The 19,559-nt window shown below is 45.5% G+C and overlaps 1 long non-coding RNA gene across 1 annotated transcript; it reads left to right on the forward strand.

Annotated features, from left to right (window-relative positions):
- The first annotated feature begins 12,489 nt into the window (after positions 1–12,489).
- Positions 12,490–18,468, forward strand: LOC143845099 (uncharacterized). The gene is made up of 3 exons (XR_013234282.1): positions 12,490–12,599; positions 17,914–18,047; positions 18,353–18,468. It is a non-coding gene; the product is annotated as an uncharacterized LOC143845099 (long non-coding RNA).
- Positions 18,469–19,559: the final 1,091 nt, after the last annotated feature.

Below are 19,559 nucleotides of genomic sequence, written 5' to 3' on the forward strand. Positions count from 1 at the left end.
TAAGTGTCCCTCTCCATTGAAACTGGGTGTTCTGGCCCTCATTATTCAGGGTTGGGCCTCCTTGTTTCTATACAGCATGCCTCTGTGAGTCCCTGAGATTCTTGCACTATAAAAGTCTGTCCTCCGCACACCTGCGTGCACACCCTGCCCATCATAATGGCAGGAATTTTTGGTACTGAATGCATTAACAAATTAAAGGATTAATGAATATTGGTTTCCTAATGCACAGGAGAGCAGATGCATGCACTGATTCAGCAGCTCCAGTGTGCGCGTGGAAACCCTGTGTGGTCAGGGAACAGCAACATTCCCTTCAGCATTGGGCAACTCTCTACATACGTGACGGGCACACTCGCAGAAAGAAAAAGGCAGTAAACATTAGGACTCAAGGGAACTTTGGGTTATGATTCTTATTTATGCACTACATTTTTATCCTTACCATCTTCCAAGGAGCTTATTTGGCTCTCACAACAAACCTGCAAGGTAGGTTAGGCTGAATAAGTGTGATTGGGCCAAGGTCACCCTGCAAATGTCATGGCAGAGTGAAGATTGGAACCTGAGCCTCCTAAATTCTTAATCACTACATGAGGAGTGGCCAAACTGTGGTTCTCCAGATGTCCATGGACTATTCATGGGAATTATAGTCCATAGGAGCCTCTTGTGGTGCAGAGTGGTAAGGCAGCTGTCTGAAAGCTTTGCCCATGAGGCTGGGAGTTCAATCCCAGCAGCCGGCTCAAGGTTGACTCAGCCTTCCATCCTTCCGAGGTCGGTAAAATGAGTACCCAGCTTGCTGGGGGGTAAACGGTAATGACTGGGGAAGGCACTGGCAAACCACCCCGTATTGAGTCTGCCATGAAAACGCTAGAGGGCGTCACCCCAAGGGTCAGACATGACTCGGTGCTTGCACAGGGGATACCTTATAGTTCATAGACATCTGGACAGAGAGACACGCGATACCAAGCTATCTCACTAAGCATTCTATTCCAGTCATTCTGAATATGTTGCAAAAAGTTTAATGCTGCTGTAACACAAACAGGTTACCTGTCTCCCAAAGAGCACTATGCTCAGTTACTTTCAGTTTAGCCTACAAAGTGGTGCTCCTTCACCAGACATATGGTTGATGCTAAAATGAGCAACAGAACATCAGAATGCCCCTCCCCCCTCTAATTTCTCCCCACCGGGGGAAATTAGAATTGGAAACTAATCCCTCTAATTCAATTTGTTGGAGGTCCCCTCCCGTCTGTTATTAATAACAACCACTGGTCTATGTCTTGTTTTATGATTATGTTTTCTGATTTTAATCTTGCATAAATTTTACGCTGTAAATCGGCCTGAACCTCTTGCGGAGGAAGGGGTGGCCTAGAAATTAAATAAATACTATTAGACTGTTGGACGGGGGCAGGTACAGAATGAATAAGCATCACATTTTTTATAAAGAGAGATCAGTTCTATTATTGAGCCTCTCTGTATAAAGTCCCAATAGGTTTTAACTGAGTGAGGTAGAAGACCATGCTTCAGAACAATAAAACCAGAGTCCAGTGGCACCTTTAAGACCAACAAAGATTTATTCAGGGCGTGAGCTTTCAAGTGCAAGCACTCTTCGTCAGACTATGAATTCCTTACATGACAGTGGGAATATATAGCAAAAAATTAATTCCAACATGGCTACCCATTTGCATCTATGCTTCAGAACAGAGATGCACATTGTTTTTAAGAAACTGTTGCAGCAACGTAGCCTGAGCATTGCTTCAGCATCAGGCATTTAATGATGTAAGGAAACAGGATGGACACCCAGTGAGTTTTAAACTGCCCCAAATATTTTTCTCCTTCCTCAGGTCTTTCAGTTTATGGACAGAATGGTGACAAAGGCTGTGCTACTTGGAAGCATAATGGAATTTTCCAAGGATCACAATAATGTGCTTTGTGTACGGGGAAAAGCTGATGTGCTAGGGCAGGGGTAGTCAACCTGTGGTCCTCCAGATGTCCATGGACTGGCAGGAGCTCATGGGAATTGTAGTCCATGAACATCTGGAGGACCACAGGTTGACTACCCCTGTGCTAGGGTACCTAGAACCCAGGCAACAAAGGAATCATACCTGTGCTTTCATATGCACAAATTTAAATAAATCAATACATGCAAAGGACATGTTCAGGTTTTTTTTTTGGGGGGGGGGGAGGTGGACAGTTGCAATAGAGGAAGATGGCAACAACTCTTAGCCAGCTTATATATATATATATAGTACCAAAATTATATCTAGACAGAATTGCCTTTTGCAGTCTTATTCACTCTTTTTGCCAGTGGCTACTCTTCTGGAATCATTCTAGCAATTCTAAATCTGGAAGAAAAGGCATAGAGTAATTGATTCTGATTCAGTATCTTAAGGGGATATTATAGCACATTGCTTGGAATGATAACGTAAGAGCTCAGTTGATTCACAGAATGGTTAGTTCCCTAGCAGAAGCCAAAAACAAAAAAAAAGTCAGTTAACAACAATAAAACATTTACATTAAAATTCTAAACAATAAAATGATAAATTTACAATAAATACCAAGTACTAAAATCAACTGTAGCATTTCCTCTTTGGGAATGGGGAAGGGGTCCTTCAGAAACTGAAGTGCAGAATCTCATTTTGGTGGAATTGGGCAGAGATGACAATGGAGTTAGATGTTACTTCTTCTGGCCTCAACCATAGGCCTGGTGGAACAGCTGTGTCTTGCAAGCCCTGCAGAACTGTTGAAGGTCCCAAGGACTCTGTGTCATCTAGCAGAGCATTCCACTAGGCTGGGGCCAGGGCTGAAAAGGCCCTGGTCAGTTTAATCTCCCTAGGACCGGGGTCCCTTAGCAGATTTTTCTCACTTGATCATCGCATTCTATGGGGGACTTACCGGCATCTAATTATGTATTTAAAGCAATGATATGCAATTAAAGCAAAAATGCCACCTGTCTCTCATGTGGTCTTGGTTTCACTGCATGTAGAAGAGATTGTGTAACAATAGGAATGAGTGCATATGTACACACCTACTGTCTTGGAATGAAGTTCAAGACCTCATTCCAACTGGGAACTAAATTTGGAGATGGATGGAAGATTCTACTTCTGGGACCATTTTTATCAGACCTCAAACTCCATGCGGCTTGTGGAGTTTGAAGTCTGATAAAAAAAAAAAAGGCACGCCTGATGTCTGATGAAAGCATTAATCAATTGGCACACCCATGTTGCTCAAGACTGGACATTACCTCACTTTTCTTTGTAGCTGTGCTCAGAGCGCATTGCTTTTGAACGTGACGAAATCCTTTGGGCCCTAGAAACCAATGTAGAAAAGAGTTATGCTTCAAATGAAAACAACAAAGGCAACTGTGAAGTTATATATACCTATGGGCACATTTCTATGAAGATATATGTTGAATTGTGACTTCGAGAGTAGGCAAAAGAGCTAAGACAGGCAAACAGGAGAGCAAAAATAGAAGCGGCTGCACTCTTTGGGGTAGGGCTGTCAGCTCAAGAATTAATATGGTTGTGACTCATTCGTGTATCTTGTCCTGGAAAAAGTCACGCCTCTTAAAAAACCTTGGCGAGACAGACAGAAAGCTGCTTGTGCAAAAGTTATCTCCTTTCAAGTTAGAACAAGCCCTTCTGTGGATTTCTGCCACCGTTGGCTTATTGTGATACCTGATGACCCATCAGGGCCTTCGACCAAAGAATATTCATGTTTCTTAATGAATGGTTCTATCCTGAGCAGGCGTTCATCTTAATCACAGGGCAAAAGAACAGGACCCGGGAGATGAATGAATGAAATATTTACAGCTGGAATTAGCATTAGCACGCAGAAGTTGTGAGTAGACTGGGTGTGAAACACTTTGGTTCTTTCTTTGTGAACCTGATAGAGAGTCTGCTGTCTTCCAGGAGTGCCTGTTTTGTTTCCATATGCTCTGCTTTTATATTGCAAAATAAATAAGTCTCTAGTGCTCTCTTCTTCAAACGGAACAGCCATAAACCGGAAAGAAGCCACCTGTTGCCTTCTTGCCCTGCTTGTGAACACTTTGGATGGATCTGGAAGCAGAATACAGATCCTTTGGATCAGTCCGCCTATTTTCTTATGAAACTTGGAAGCAAAATTCTCAGCAGTGACTCCCCAATCCGGAAGATCATGATATAACAAAGCACTAATGTAAAACAAAAATAACACCGATTGTAACAATTTCAATCCCTTCTGCACATCTTCCCGGCAGTCTCTTCTTTAGCGTGTGGCTTGCCTCGATACCTCACCACAGACATGTGTCTGTAATAAAAAATGGTGTGAAGGTGGGGGAGGAGTATAGATGAATCTTTGATCTTTCTGAAGACAGAGTTCTCCAGCTGATCATTCTTGAAGGCTTTTGGCTACAGAGTGAACCTCTTGTGGCGCAGAGTGGTAAGGCAGCAGTCATGCAGTCTGAAAGCTCTGCCCATGAGGCTGGGAGTTCGATCCCAGCAGCCGGCTCAAGGTTGACTCAGCCTTCCATCCTTCCGAGGTCGGTAAAATGAGTACCCAGCTTGCTGGGGGGTAAACGGTAATGACTGGGGAAGGCACTGGCAAACCACCCCGTATTGAGTCTGCCATGAAAACGCTAGAGGGCGTCACCCCAAGGGTCAGACATGACCCGGTGCTTGCACAGGGGATACCTTTACCTTGGCTACAGCTGCAGGCACCAGCACAGTTCTGTCAGACAGGTGTGATAGAACAAATTTAGTGTCCAGGGGCACCTTTCAGCCCAACCAAGTTTGACTCAAGGTATGAGCTTTCGTGTGCAGATGCACTTCCTCAGAGACAACGTCATGGAGTGGAAATGATCCGTTCCTACTTATACACAAAGCGTGAGAGTCAATTAACACACAGCATAATTGAAATAGTTGACAGATTCCAGAGATAAATAGGAAAACCCAGCAATCTGGATTCATTTTGTATTCCCTTGAGATTGAATGGCAAGGGTTCAATAAAGGTGTCCACATAGGAAAGTAATGAGCAAATATATAATCAATTGTTGGCAGCATGTAGCTGAGACCTTGCCCTTATGCCCTCCCCCTCCTCTGCACCTTTTCTCAGCTTAATGTACCTCTCTAGAAACTATATCCAAGAAGACACACTCTTTGGTAGACACACAATGTTCTTTGCGAAGGGGCTGCTCCTAATGCATTGTTCCTTGCACACAATTGTATTAGTATTTGCAATTCCAGGCCCCAGTCGGGATACTATCCCTGTAGCATTGATCAGGAGAACAGTATTCTGCATTATACTTGCTTCCTGCCCATGACAGCTGGTAGCGTCTGTTGACTTGGACCCTAAGCAAGGTGAGCAGAGTTGTGTTTGACAAAGGCAACGTCCCCCTCCATCCCTCACTGCCTCCTTGATGGGTCAGTAGACCCTTCCCCCAGGAAGAGCTGATAGCCAAATGGCCTAATTAGGGTTATTTTGCCCAGCCCCAATGAATCACACTGAGAGAAAAACCATTTTAATATTATTACTGCAGAAGAAATATAGACACAAAGGAGTTCCTAAATCTGTGCGGAGAACAATAGCATTACATAGTGTTTAATACCCTGCCCTGGGGTCTCTACCTCCCCATTCCACCTCCCAGGAACACCCTACAGCCCTTACGCCAGCCTTCCAGGAACTGCTGACAGGGGTCTGGGTCCTTGCCTGGCATCAATCCCAGCCCCCAAGGTTTACAGATTGCAATGTCTTACTCATGCCTTCTGGCCTTGGCGCACAAGATAAGACCCTTGATCCTGCTCAAAACATTCCCTCCTCCAGCTCATGGGAAGCAACATTCTGGAGAGGTGCAAGAAGAAAGTGGACGAACCCAAAAACAACAAAGGAAAAAAAGACTCTGTCCAATGGCTTGATCAAAGTATAAAAATCTCTGTTATCTCTTTATTTCCACCTGGACTCTGCCAAAACGGTCTCTAGATTATTCTCCGTTTTCAGTGCTTTCATAAGTGGCAAAATGAGTCCTCCACAAAGTTGTTATTAATAAATTCACTATATTCACTGAAAGTACTGTCGTTTTTGATAATCACTTGAAAATATAATTAGGCGAAAAACGCTCCCTTGGTGTGGAGAGTCAAGGCTGTAAACTCTTAGGTCCATTCCGCACGACTTTAATATAGCACTAGTATTACATTTTGTTTTCGCCACTAAAACTACATTCCGCATGACGTTGTGAGCAATCTGCAACACTCCTGCAACACTAGCGCCAAAATCGCTTCGTTGTAGCGATTTCCAGGGAATCCAGAAAAGTGGATTCACCCTCAGAAAATCGCTACACTCTTGCCAACAACTTGCAACACTTGCGGAAAAGACATGTGCATTCTCAATGTAGCGGTTGCAACAAAGTCCCTCCCCCTGGCTCTCTCCTCCGAACTTCCGGCAAAGCGATCGCCATTTCCCCCCCCTTGGATTGGGGAAAGCAACGAACCAGCGAGGCTTCATTCACCCAGCGAGGCTTCTCCGGCTACAGTCCCTCCACAGAAGTGCTTTAAAGCTCCCCTAAGTCCCCAAGCACAACACAGCCCCCTGTTTGCCAGTTTCCTTTAATTTCGGCCAAAAATTGTGCCTGTGCGGGGGGGGGGATTTTTTTTCCACTTGGGGGAGCAGAGTAACGATGACTCGCCAGCTCACACGCCAGCTAGATGGGTCTCTACGTTGCGAGGAATCAAGGCATATTCATTGAAACGTGTGTGTTTTTCACTGTGCTTAAAGGGAAAGGGGCTTTTCGGGAGCATGATAACAACCGCCCATTGGCTGTTCCGTTTGATTGATGGCCAGGGGTGGGAACAAGCACAGAAAAAAATCGCTTCCTTTCCAGTGATTCCTGCGAGACCAGAAACCTGTGGGGAACAAATGAAACGCTACTGGATTCCACTACAAATGAAGGTATGCGGAACGCCGAGATTCCACTATTTAAAATAGCATTTCCACTTTGTGAAACCAATTGGCAACATAGGTCCTTGTGCGGAAAGGTCCTTGGTCTCCCCAGATTAGAGGCTGCCACCAGGCTGGCTCTCCTACACCAAGCTGGTTCAAGTCGGTAGTCTTCCAATTAAGGTAGTCCTTCCACTGGAGAAAGAACCACTGAAGTTAGAAGAAGACTCCTTAGGCTGGGTGACAGTTGGATCCGCCCACTAATTTTACAGGGCTGGTGCTTTCACACATGCTGAATAATGCACTTGCAATCCACTTCCAATGTGCCTTAGCTATTGTCTTCAAGTGGATTTTCCCATTTTTCACAGTAAAATACAGTGGTAAATGCATTGAAAGTGGATTGAAAGTGGAGTATTCTGTACATGTGAACACAGCCAGGGCAAATGAATGGATTATTGAAATAGTGACTGTGAAGCCGTTGGAACCGCCTGAAGTGCTAGAGTAATGTGTGGCTTTGGTTTTCTTCTTTCATGGCTTTAAACGGAAAGGTCTTGTCAGGTAGGCTTGGCTGAGAGTTGCTGGTGACTCACCCAGGGCTAACCAGAGAGTCTCATAGCTGAGCAGATTCTCAGGAGTGAGTTTCCCACACCCTAACTACTGTGCCACTGTGACAGCTCCTCCTGTATCCTCCTTGAGCTAAGCTATGCCTGGGAGGCACCTCAAAAGCTTCTTTTATTTATTTATTTATTTATTTATTTATCATACTTATATACCGCCCTCCCCGGAGGCTCAGGGCGGTTTACATCATAACAGAGAACAATACATAAAACAGTCTGTAACATGTATAACTGATAACTAATAATTGTAACCAAAATAACAGCACAATATAACGGTATAACAATATAGTACTACAAACAGGTCCAGGGCTTATTGATGGGATTCTGAGGGGGGTGGTTTATTTATTGAATTCTGAGGGGGGGTGGGGGGGGGAGCAGGGGCCCTTGGTCGCTGTTGATTATGTCTGGTCTCAGCCAAATGCCTGGTGGAGGAGCTCCTTTTTGCAGGCCCTGCGGAACTGTTTAAGCTCCGTCAGGGCCCTGATCTCTTCTGGGAGCTCGTTCCACCAGGTAGGGGCCAGAACAGAGAATGCTCTGGCCCTGGTCGAGACCAGACGGACTTCTTTAGGGCCAGGGATCCTTAGCTGATTGGAGGCAGTAGAGCGTAGAGCTCTTTTGGGGGCATAGGCGGGGAGGCGGTCCCTCAGGTACACTGGGCCCTGACCGCGTATGGCCTTGAAGGTAATAACCAGAACCTTTAGTCTGATCCGGAATTCAACTGGTAACCATTGCAGCTGGTGGAGAATAGGCCGGATATGAGACCTCCACGGTGTTGCTGTGAGGATCCTGGCTGCTGCATTTTGAACCAGTTGTAGTTTCCGGGTCAGGGCTGAGGGCAGGCCTGCGTAGAGCGAGTTACAAAAGTCCAGTCTAGAGGTGACCGTCGCATGGATCACTGTGGCTAGATGTTCCGGGGCCAGGTAGGGCGCTAGTAGTTTGGCTTGGCGGAGATGGTAAAATGCCAGCCGCGCTACCTTTGTGATCTGGGCCTCCATTGTGAGGGAGGCGTCCAGAATCACGCCTAGGTTCCTGGCGGAGTGAGCCGTAGAGAGCTGCACGCCATCCAGGGTAGGCAGGCGCGCTTCCTCACATGGCCCCTTCCTACCCAGCCACAGGACCTCCGTCTTTGAAGGATTGCGCTTCAGACGACTCTGCTTGAGCCATCTCGTCACTGCTTCCAGGCAGCTGGCTAATGCTTCTGGGGGAGAGTCAGGGCGGCCATCCATCAGGAGGAAGAGCTGGGTGTCATCTGCATATTGGTGGCAACCCAGCCCAAACTTCCGTACCAGTTGTGCGAGAGGGCGCATGAAGATGTTAAATAGGATAGGAGAGAGGACCGCTCCTTGTGGGACTCCACAAGTAAGTTGCCGGCGGTCTGATGTTTTCTCTCCTATTGCAACCCTCTGTCCACGATCCTGAAGGAAGGAGATCAGCCATTGAAGGGCTGTCCCTTGTATTCCAGCATCGATGAGGCGGCGAGCTAGAAGCTCGTGATCGACTGTGTCGAACGCCGCTGAGAGGTCTAATAATATCAGCAGTGCCGACCCGCCTCGGTCCAACTGGCGACGGAGGTCGTCCGTCAGGGCGACTAGCGTTGTCTCTACCCCATGGCCAGGCCGGAAGCCAGACTGGGATGGGTCTAGGACCGAAGCTTCTTCCAGGTACTCCGTCAGTTGGTTTGCGACTGCCCTTTCTATCGTCTTGCCCAGAAATGCTAGGTGCGAGACGGGCCTGTAGTTGTTAGGCTCTTGTGGATTTAGAGATGTTTTTTTCAACAGTGGACGTACCACGGCCTCTTTCAAACCCTCCGGGAATTCTCCTGTTGTGAGAGATAGGTTGATTATCTCCCGGAGGGGGCCCTTTATTCTTATGCCGGCTGTTTTTAAGAGCCAGGATGGGCAAGGGTCTAGTGGGCATGTAGTTGGTCTTGTTGTCGCTAGTATCCTGTCCACTTCGGCCAGCGTGAGTCGTCTGAAGTTACTCATAGTTTTCTCCAAAGACGGCCAAGGGGCCTCTAGTTCACTTTTTGTATCTAAGGTTGGAGGGAGGTCGTGGCGGAGTGTCGAGATTTTGTCTGCAAAATGGCTCACAAATGTGCCACTGTGACAGCTTTTAGGACCAGCGTAGCTTTGTTTGAAAAAGGACTGTGTCTTTTCAGCCCTACACAAACAAACAAAAGCCAGAGTTGTCTGGGGTTCCTACTAACCACTTGGGGAAATTTGTTCTCACCTCTGGCTTGAAACAAAGAGGAAAACATTCTCCTTAAATGGAATCAACATTTTCAGAGCATAATCATTTCCCCCATCTGTATCATAGAATCATAGAGTTGGAAGGGACCTCTTGGGTCATCTAGTCCAACCCCCTTGAATTAGCCTCTATTTGGAAGGAATAATCTCTATTTCATCTGCGTTCATCCTTCATATTCATTTTGCTTTCTCCTTATGGGTTCATTTAACACGTATAGGATGAGAAAAATGCTTTAAGGAGGCAAAATAGCAATGGCTAAATAATAAACAGTGTGGTATTTCCAGTCCAACCCTCTCTCTATAATAACAAAAGAACATGTGATCTATGCTGCAATGTTTGTTACCCAATTGGGAAATCTCTTCATTAGTTTGGAGAAATTAGCTTTTAAGCAGAGATGTGGTGAGAGGGGGTAACTCAGGATCTTCACCAATATTTACGGGGATGGTTCCCTTAGGACAGGGACTCCCAGCCAGGGGTCCAGGGACCATGGGGGGGGTGTCTGTGGGAGCTCCAGAGGAGGTCCATGGCCTTTCTTCTCTGGCCTTAATGGACTCATCCACAAACTAGGGAACCGACCACTTCCATTTTACCCCTTCCTGAGCATGAGTGAGTTTTCTTGTGGTTTCTGTGTCTGGGAGTCATAGAACTACAGAGTCGGAAGGGACCTCCAGGGTCATCTAGTCCAACCCCTTGCACAATACAAGAACTCATAACTACCTGTCTCCCCACAGTGACACCAATTTCATGCTCAAGTGATCCCCTCCCCCCCCAAAAAAAAATCTCCAGAATCCAACCTGGCCTGGAGGAAATTAACCTACCATCCCACAGTGGCGATCAGCAATTCCCTGGGTGGGTGGAGCCTGCATGCCCACTCCCTTCTTAAAAACTGCCTCCTCTCTCCCCCCCCCTCCTTGAGCCTGCCTGTTAATGTGGGCATTGGCATAAGTTACTTCCAGGGTGGGGAGACGTGGCTGGGAGGTGTGGCCACCTGACATCACCTCTGGGGCTTCTCTGTGTCTGATAAATTATTTCTGGGGCTCCTCCACAGTCAAAAGGTTGTAAAAGGCTGCCTTAGAGAAACTCAGAATAACCATGATGAACTGGAATGCTTTTTATTAAGAGGAATTGAAGAAGAAGAAGAAGAAGAAGAAGAAGAAGAAGAAGAAGAAGAAGAAGAAGAAGAAGAGTTGGTTCTTATATGCCGCTTTTCCCTACCCTTACAGTCGCCTTCCCATTCCTCTCCCCACAACAGACACCCTGTGGGGTGGGTGAGGCTGAGAGAGCCCTGATATCACTGCTCGGTCAGAACAGTTTTATCAGTGCCGTGGCGAGCCCAAGGTCACCCAGCTGGCTGCATGTGGGAGAGCGCAGAATCGAACCCGGCATGCCAGATTAGAAGTCCGAACTCCTAACCACTACACCAAACTGGTACAGCAAAGGGGTACAGCAAAAACTAAAACACACAAACAAGGCTGGCTAAGAAAATAAGGGAGTAGAGTTGGGAAATATAAGATGGATTTGTGGGGTGGGGGAGATGATATGCCTCCTGCAAGTCCTTGCAGGTTCCCATTTGCATGTTCTACTTGACAACCATATGTATTTTGCCTTTTCCTTTAAAAAAATGTTCTTAAAAAGTACGATTCAGCGGGCAGTAGTTAAAAAATAAACCACACTATAACTTTTTACTACAGGTGTTTTTTTTTTAACTGCAGATAGCAAACACCATTGTAAAAAGAGGCACTTCGCCATATTACCCATTCTGGAGAAAGTGTATCTTCAAGGGACTGTAAGTGGTAGAACAAACCTGTGTATCCTCCTAAAATGAATGCTTCGCCCTTCAGAACCCTTGGTTTTATTCATACGCAAATAACCAGTTTTATTCATATGCAAATAGCCAATTCACCAACTAAATACACGCTATTTATCTATTCAGATATCTTTAACTGATTGCGTCTAATTAACATCCCTGCTTATAGATGGCATTCTTAGCACTATAGGCTCTCAGAGCGGTTCGCAAACAGCTGCACTAATCTTTCTGCGGCAGAGAGTGGAACAGCCCCTATATGTCACGGAATGGTTACAATAATATATTGGAATATGCACTTTCTGTAATGGATTGAAGCTGCTTTTTACACACCTCCTGAACCCCTTCTATTCCAAGAGTAGTTCTAATCCTAGTAAATATGGAAAGGTTCCTTTAAAAATAAAGAACAGTTTGCATATCCAGTCAACATAAATTAACCTATTGGGCCCATTGGGGATTAATCTCAGGATGCCTTATAAAAATGATCCAGAGAGAAGGTACAGTGGGGTGAGTCCTACTTTCCACTGAGCACTAAGGTTGGGAACCTTTGGCACAGGAAGATTCCCATCTTGCTGTGTCCTGCTTCTGAAGATTGTCAGGCACAGTTACCAGCAAAACATCAGGGTCACTCTAAAACTACCAGACCGTGGCCACACCGCCTGGAAAGCCCACAACAACCAGCTGGAAACCTTTCTTCAATTTAAGTGGCTATTGCATTAGAGCAGCTTTTTCTAACCTTTTGAACATGGAGGAGCCCCTGAAATAATTTTTTTAGGCTTCACAGAGCCCTGGAAGTGATGTCAAGTGGCCACACCTCCCTGCTATGCTCCCCGGAAGTGACATGTCACCGAAAGTGACACCACTTCCCATGTTAACAGGCAGGCTCAAGAAGGACTGAGACAGGGAGACAGGACATGGTTTAAGGTGGAAGTGGGCATGCAGGCTCTGCACAAGAGAACTCGCTCATGCATGTGAGAGAGGAGGGGGAGCAATGAAAGTAGCTGGTTCCATAGCTTGTGGCCGAGTCCATTAAGGTAAGAGGGAAAAGGCGGTGGACCCCCTTTGGAGTTCCCACGGACCCCCAGGGATCCGTAGACCCCTGGTTGTGAATCCCTGCACTAGAGGAAGAGTCCAAACTCTTGTGGCATGATAGGGGTAAGATCCACTCCAGCAGTTTCCTTTTGTACTTCAAAACATTCCTGTTCTGGAATTAGGCCAACAACAGTTCTGTGTGCTAAGCCATCCATTTTAGTTGGCGCTAAGATAAAGGTGTTATCTCCTAGCTTAATCGGTGTTCTCCAGCTGCCAGATTTTCCAAATGAGGTCCTATCAATGCAGTGGCAAGTGTTCATTCATATACCATACGGCACACCCTCTTCTATGGTATTGGCATTGCCTCAGGGTTTTATGATCTGCTCGGGTGTTGCAAGAGGAGGACACACATATAGATGGGAAAACTCCACCCCCTGAATAAGCATGGCCAAGAATCCTTGTGCAAGCAAGTAAGTAGGAAGAGGAGAGACTCACAGAGACATCTAGAGAGCCTTTTCATGCTCAAAAGGCTGAAATTTACCGAAGGCTTCCTTGCCCTTCCATGAAGCCTCCCTCCTTGCATCATGAGAGGAAAAATGTGAACCATTCCATCTAGTATCTACATCAGGGGTAGTCAAACTGTGGTCCTCCAGATGTCCATGGACTACAATTCCCATGAGCCCCTGCCATCAGGGGCTCATGGGAATTGTAGTCCATGGACATCTGGAGGACCACAGTTTGACTACCCCTGATCTAGATGGATGCAAGAGACAGCTGACATGAACACTGCAACCCGAAGGACAGCTGAAGTCAGTAGGTTTGGAGAATTGAGGAGTGGAACCTGGGAGGGCAGTATTTGGAGAGAGGAGGGACCTCAGAGGAATAGCATGCCAAAGAGACCAAGTTATTCTTTCCAGAACTCATCTCTGGGAGATCTGCAGGTGCCACTCAGAAACTGGCAACCTTAATGCCGAAAGATGTAACTCTGTTTAGGATTGCTTTGTAAATTACCTTCGTTGTTGAATGTTTGGTGGTGAAAGGTACCATCAAGTCATGGCCAACTTCTGGTGAAGCTATAAGGTTTTCTGGGGAGGGGACAAACAGAAGTGGTTTGCAACCCTCAGACTCCTTGTTGGTCTCCCATCCAAGCACTAGCCAGGGCTGACCCTGTTGAACTTTTGAAGTACGATGAGATCAGTTTAGCCAATTTAGTCTGAGCTGCAAACTGTTCATGGCTTTACAAATTAGATCCATTACTTTGAATTCCACCTGGAAACTAGCACAGTTCCTTTGGGATTAGAGTACTACAGTCATATCAGTCAGCTAATTTCTAACACTGTTCAAAGGCAAGCTGATTTAGAGCACTCAATAATCCAATATGGCCTCCAGAGAACATGCAACCATATCTAGCTCCTTCCTCTCCAATAATGTAACAATTATATCAGCCAAAAAAGGCACTCTCTGCAAGGTAGCCATTATTTTCAGGGTTGCAGCCAATACATGACAATCCAGGAGCAAGGCTAAATCCTGAAGAATGCCCAAACGTGGAGTCTTAAAGGGGAGTCCAACTCCATCTGACACAGATGTATACAAATTTCTGGATCTAAGTAGTACATCCAGGAAAATAAGTTCCAGACCAGCGCACTTCCTGAACTTTGTTCCCATGTTCTAATAGTTGGAATATGCAAACTCACTAGTGTGCATGATTGAACAGCATCTGAAGAATATCCTGCAGGGGCCATTGGAGACATGTATTTAGCATATTTAGATAGGTACTTCCTGTTTTTTTTTTCAAATAATCTCTCCTGATTGGCTGATGGGAGACTTCCTGCTCCTTTGAGCCCACTTCCTCCCTGCTTGCCTCCAGAACATACTGAGAAAGTGCCAAAGTGCCTCCCCAAGGCACAGAAGGGAGCTCTGAGACAGAGTCCCATGCTGCATGCCCTAACTACTGAGTTGTAAGATTTCCTGGCTGATGTCTTGGTAGCGTGGAAGGGGCCATGACTGGGTGCCGGGAAGGGGGCTTGGCCACCCCTGAAGTAGGAAGGCTGTGGTAGGCATCCTGAGTTCCTCCAGGCCTAGTGGGCATGGCCACAGCTCTGATAGGGCATTTGATTTTTCCATTCAATTGGTACCTATGTGCTACACCATGTATTTTCTCGGCATAACTTGCCACCTCTGACATGGGGCATTCTCAGGCTGAAAGGGTCCAGGAACCTCTAGCCACACCCATGAAACCACCCACAACCATGTTGGTGTTTGGGCCTACATCTTGGTTGTACCAACAGGTGGCCACAACAGGCCTCCACCTGTGCCCCAGAGGCTGGCACTGGGGGCCTGTGCCATCATAACTGGCCCTTACACTGGCTTTTCTTGAAGTTGTGTTGGTGCATGATAAGTTAACTTCCTGTGGGCTTTCAGCTCTATGTAAAACAAGGCGTGCAGAGAGACCCTTTATCCAGTCTTCACAGCCTGCGTTGAGGCTGTTCCTCCTCTGCAGCAAAAGCTTCAAACAGCTTTTATAGACCATGCCACAGACTCACCCTAAAATGAAGCCAGGGTTTAGTTCAGGGGTAGTCAAACTGCGGCCCTCCAGATGTCCATGGACTACAATTCCCAGAAGCCCCTGCCAGCAAATGCTGGCAGGGGCTCCTGGGAATTGTAGTCCATGGACATCTGGAGGGCCACAGTTTGACTACCCCTGGTTTAGTTCAAGCACTTGCTTCAGTTCCTCTTTTGTGAGATAGATTGTAGCCAGCCGCCTGCTGCCCACAATTATGTTAACAAAGATGGCACCATTCGTGTTGTTTCTAAATACCTTTCATCGACAACAGTTATTGCCACACAGAATGTTGTCCAAGACAGCAACCATTTTAACAGCAAACAATGAACCTTGCTGTTTCGTGATTGAAAAAAAGCCCCGTGTGAGGCACATAATGCGATACACACAGTCTGTTGTCCAGGATGACAGAGGGAGCCAACCGTCTTCCTCGGCTCCACCTGAGGCAAAACCGTGAGGTGTGACAAGTTTTCAGCGGAGCTGCCAGTCAGGTCTGACAAGACCGAAACAAAATCCACCACACCCTTTGTGAGAGACATTTGGGCCTTTAATGGAAACAAGCGTGCAGTCCCAAGAAGCCATTTTTAAATATTTCCTCTATTGAACCAATCCTCACTTGTAACTGAAGATAAATTCTGCAGTGTCCACTTTAGGATATAATTACATCAAGGATGTCGGAGGCCAGTAGGACCTTTAAGACCAACAAAGATTTATTCAAGGTGTGAGCAAGCACTCTTCCTCGGACTAACTGACCATCATAACAGTAGGAATATATAAGCAAAAGTTAATCCTGTTACATTAGTAAGCTGTGTCACAGCATCCAAACACAGCCACATGAGAACTCCCTGCCAAACCAGCCAATCAAACCCCTCAAACCCATTTGTAGTTCACAAAGTCATATCAGAAATAAAACTTGTCAAAGCCAGTGATCCAGGGCTCACACCCTACTATTTACTGCCGGCCCCATCTGTCTCCATACCAGTGTGAAACTTTCTTACAAGTAGAAGCTAAGCTGGCAGCTATCTTGTCCTGGGACCATAAAGTAGAATTCAAAATTACATTACATATTACTAACAGTCACATAATCCCAATTAAAATAAATTGTGAGGAATGTGGATACACAAGTTACATAAGGTTAGCATGCATCGTGAGATAAAAAACCTTTGTCCTTGTTGAGTCCAGGGTATGTCAAAGTACTGAGTGTTGTAATAACTTGCATTTCTGCAATCTCCCTTTCTAGCCTGTTCTTGAAGTTTCTTTGAAATAAAACAGCTACTTTACAAAGAAACTGCCAGTTTTCCACAGGTGCTCCTACAGCAAGCAGAATAATTGGGGGGGGGGGGTCCAAGTAGTAATGACAGTCCTCTCTAGAAATTGTCAGAAACTCTATAGTTTTATCATAGAGTTTTTGGCATTTCCTCGAGATGTGTGATATAACTTCTGGCCTAGAAGACCTGATTTCTAGACAGAGTACATTCTTCTTTGGAAATTACCTACTGTTCTGGTTCCCTGTTACATTCAAGTTGTGCTGTGAACATTTGCACACCTCATCAGCCATGTTGGCCGACTTGTTCCATTTCATCTCTTATTCTCTTACCTCAGGAGAAGTCTGTCAAGAGGGAATGTAATAAGACTGAGGCATGGGATGAAAAAACTTTGCTGCAGTGATTACTGATGTTCATTGTGGTGAATTAGCAAGCTAATTAAAACATTTCATCATGTTTTTTTTTCGTTATCTTTTTACTTCTGTATCAGAACATTGTACAGTCATTTAACTTATCTAGAGGCAAAAGCTTAGCTTTTAAAACGAGTCTTGCTAGTTCTCAGACCTGCTTTGCGAGGCACTTGAAAAATAGTTCTCCTAGCTATTTGGACCAAACTGAAAATCAAATGGGAAAGGTTCTTTGCATATCCTCATAACACTCTCGTATTCAAACATGAACATGTCTAATCAAGGGTGACACTGTTGTCCCTCCTCCATAAATCCCCCACCCGTAGAGGTTATTGTCTAAGACTGCCTTCCTCAACTTTTTTACCATTGAGAAACCCCTGAAGCATTCTTCAGGCTTCGAGAAATGCCACAAGTGGCACAATGGTGCAGAATATGGTTGGGAAGCAAAGCTGTGGACACGCCCACCTAAGGCCCCTCCCCTTCCCACCCCCTCCAGGCCCATCATTGGCCATTTTGGGATGAGGGGGCCGGTTGACATTGACTATACATGATCCTATCTCCCAATAAATGTTTAACAAATTAAAAAAATATGGAAAATTATTTTAACTCCCACCCATTTGGCAAACTCTTCCAGGACTGTCAAGAATCCCCAGGGTTTCATGAAATTCTTGCTGAGAAACCCTGGTCTAACACAAAGTTGCGTTCATGGTGCTACTTGAGAGCCAGCATGGTTTAGTGGTTAAAGAGCAGTAGACTAAGCTGGAGAACTATGATTCCCCAATCTCCCACATGCAGACAACCTTGGGTCAGTCACAGTTCTCTTAGAATTGTTCTTGCAGATCAGTTCTTTTAGAGTTCTCTCAGCCCCACCTATCTCACGGGGTGTCTGTGAGAAAGGTGCTTGTAAGCCACTTTGGGACTCTTTCAGATAGTGAAAAGTAGAGTATTAAAAAAACAACAACAGTTCTTCCTACTTGTGAAGTGTCCCCAGACTAATAGGCTTGGTGTCAGACTTTATAAAAAATTAGCATCAAGTTAAATGTTTATTTTCCCTAAGCTTAATGTTAATTTTTTTGTCTTTCAGATGGTTTGGTCAAACCACTTCTAATTTAGGATTACCCACTCCAGTTGGGAAATTCTTGAAGCTTTGGAGGCTGTATCTGGAGTAGGTGGAGTTTGGGGAGGAAAAGGAGCTCAGCAATAATGTTCAGGTCAAAGGTCAGTCCTTCTAACTTCTCCCCTTCCTGTGAGATCACATCCTACAATCAAAATACAAAGTTAAAACTCAAATTTCCTGTTTTATAGCATTATACCATCTTTCCCTCTCAACTTGCATCACTTGTGACCTTCTATATATGATCCTATCTCCCAATAAAAGTTTACTAACTTCATTAAGACTGACAGTGCTGTTCCTCCTCCATGAATCCCCCACCTGCAGAGATCTCAGACTTCATAAAAATTTAGCACTAAGTTAAACGTTTATTTTCCCTAAGCCTAATGTTGATTTTTTTGTTGTCTTTCAGATGGTTTGATCAAACCACTTTAATTTAGCATTACCCATTCCAGTTGGGAAATCCTTGAAGCTTTGGAGGCTGTTTCTGTAGTAGGCGGAGTTATGGTACTCTATGCCATAAAAATATTGATCCTAAGCGGTTGTTCTCGTATAACTGGGTTAGGGTTGCCAACTTGGGTCTTGAAAATTCCTGGAGGTTTTGGGGCACTGTCTGTGGGGGCTGGAGTTTGGGGGATGCTGGGAGCTTGACAGTAGTGCTGATGTAATTTTAAATCAGCAAATGTCTTAAAGCTAAAATCCTATAGTCCTCAGTGGGGTTGCCAGATGACTTCAATAAAACAACAGAGCATAGATAAAAACTTAAAAACCACATATCCTTATCCATTGTTGCTCCTCTATATATTTATGAAACAGCCTGGGGCTGGGACGTGTCCAGCTGTCCAAGTTGGAATAGGGCCAATCTGCAGCCAGCTTTGCCCTGATTGGCCCTGCCCCTGCAAGCTCCCGCCCTCTGTCCCTGGACTCTAGCCTCTTTGCTCTCAGACATGCCTCAGTGCCTGGAGCTAGCAACAGGTAAGGGGAGAGGGCCCTGGGCAAAGGGTTGTGGTAGAGGGCCTCCTGACAAGGACCTCTTGGCCTGCTAAGCAGAGCCTGCTGATGAGGGCCTCCCGGCCTGCTAAGGAGCTCTGTCCCGCCCCTGATAATGAGCTGCCCAGCCCTCACCTGCCCCACTTGAACAGGCTGCGTGCTGCAGCCCAAAGCCACCTTAAGCTGCCTGGCCAGGGGCCAGGGGACCCTTTCAAGACCCATTCTTACGAACGAGCTTTAAAGCTGGTCTATTGTATTATTTGGTAGATGTTGCCAATCATTGTACTTTCCTAGAATTATTGACTCTTCACAAATGTGACTTTAGTAAGTTTTTAATCATTTTAGCTTCTAGGAGAATTTCTGGCTTGATTTGATCTGGAACATTTATTTGCCTTTTTAGTGGTCCAGGGTAGTTAAAACTCTCCAACACAGTTGGAACTGAGTTCTTATTTTGTCTTTTTGACAACATTTTACTAAATTTTATTAGAACATATATAGCCCACTTTTGCTCTGGCCCCTGTGCTACTTTTCTGAGAAGAGTGGCTGCTTTTTTGTGTACCCGCTTTTTACTACCTGAAAGAGTCTCAGAGCAGTTTATAATCACCTATGCTTCCCCTCCCCACAAGAGG

This window comes from Paroedura picta, chromosome 9, assembly GCF_049243985.1.
Source record: "Paroedura picta isolate Pp20150507F chromosome 9, Ppicta_v3.0, whole genome shotgun sequence".
In the NCBI taxonomy this organism is placed as follows: Eukaryota; Metazoa; Chordata; class Lepidosauria; order Squamata; family Gekkonidae; genus Paroedura; species Paroedura picta.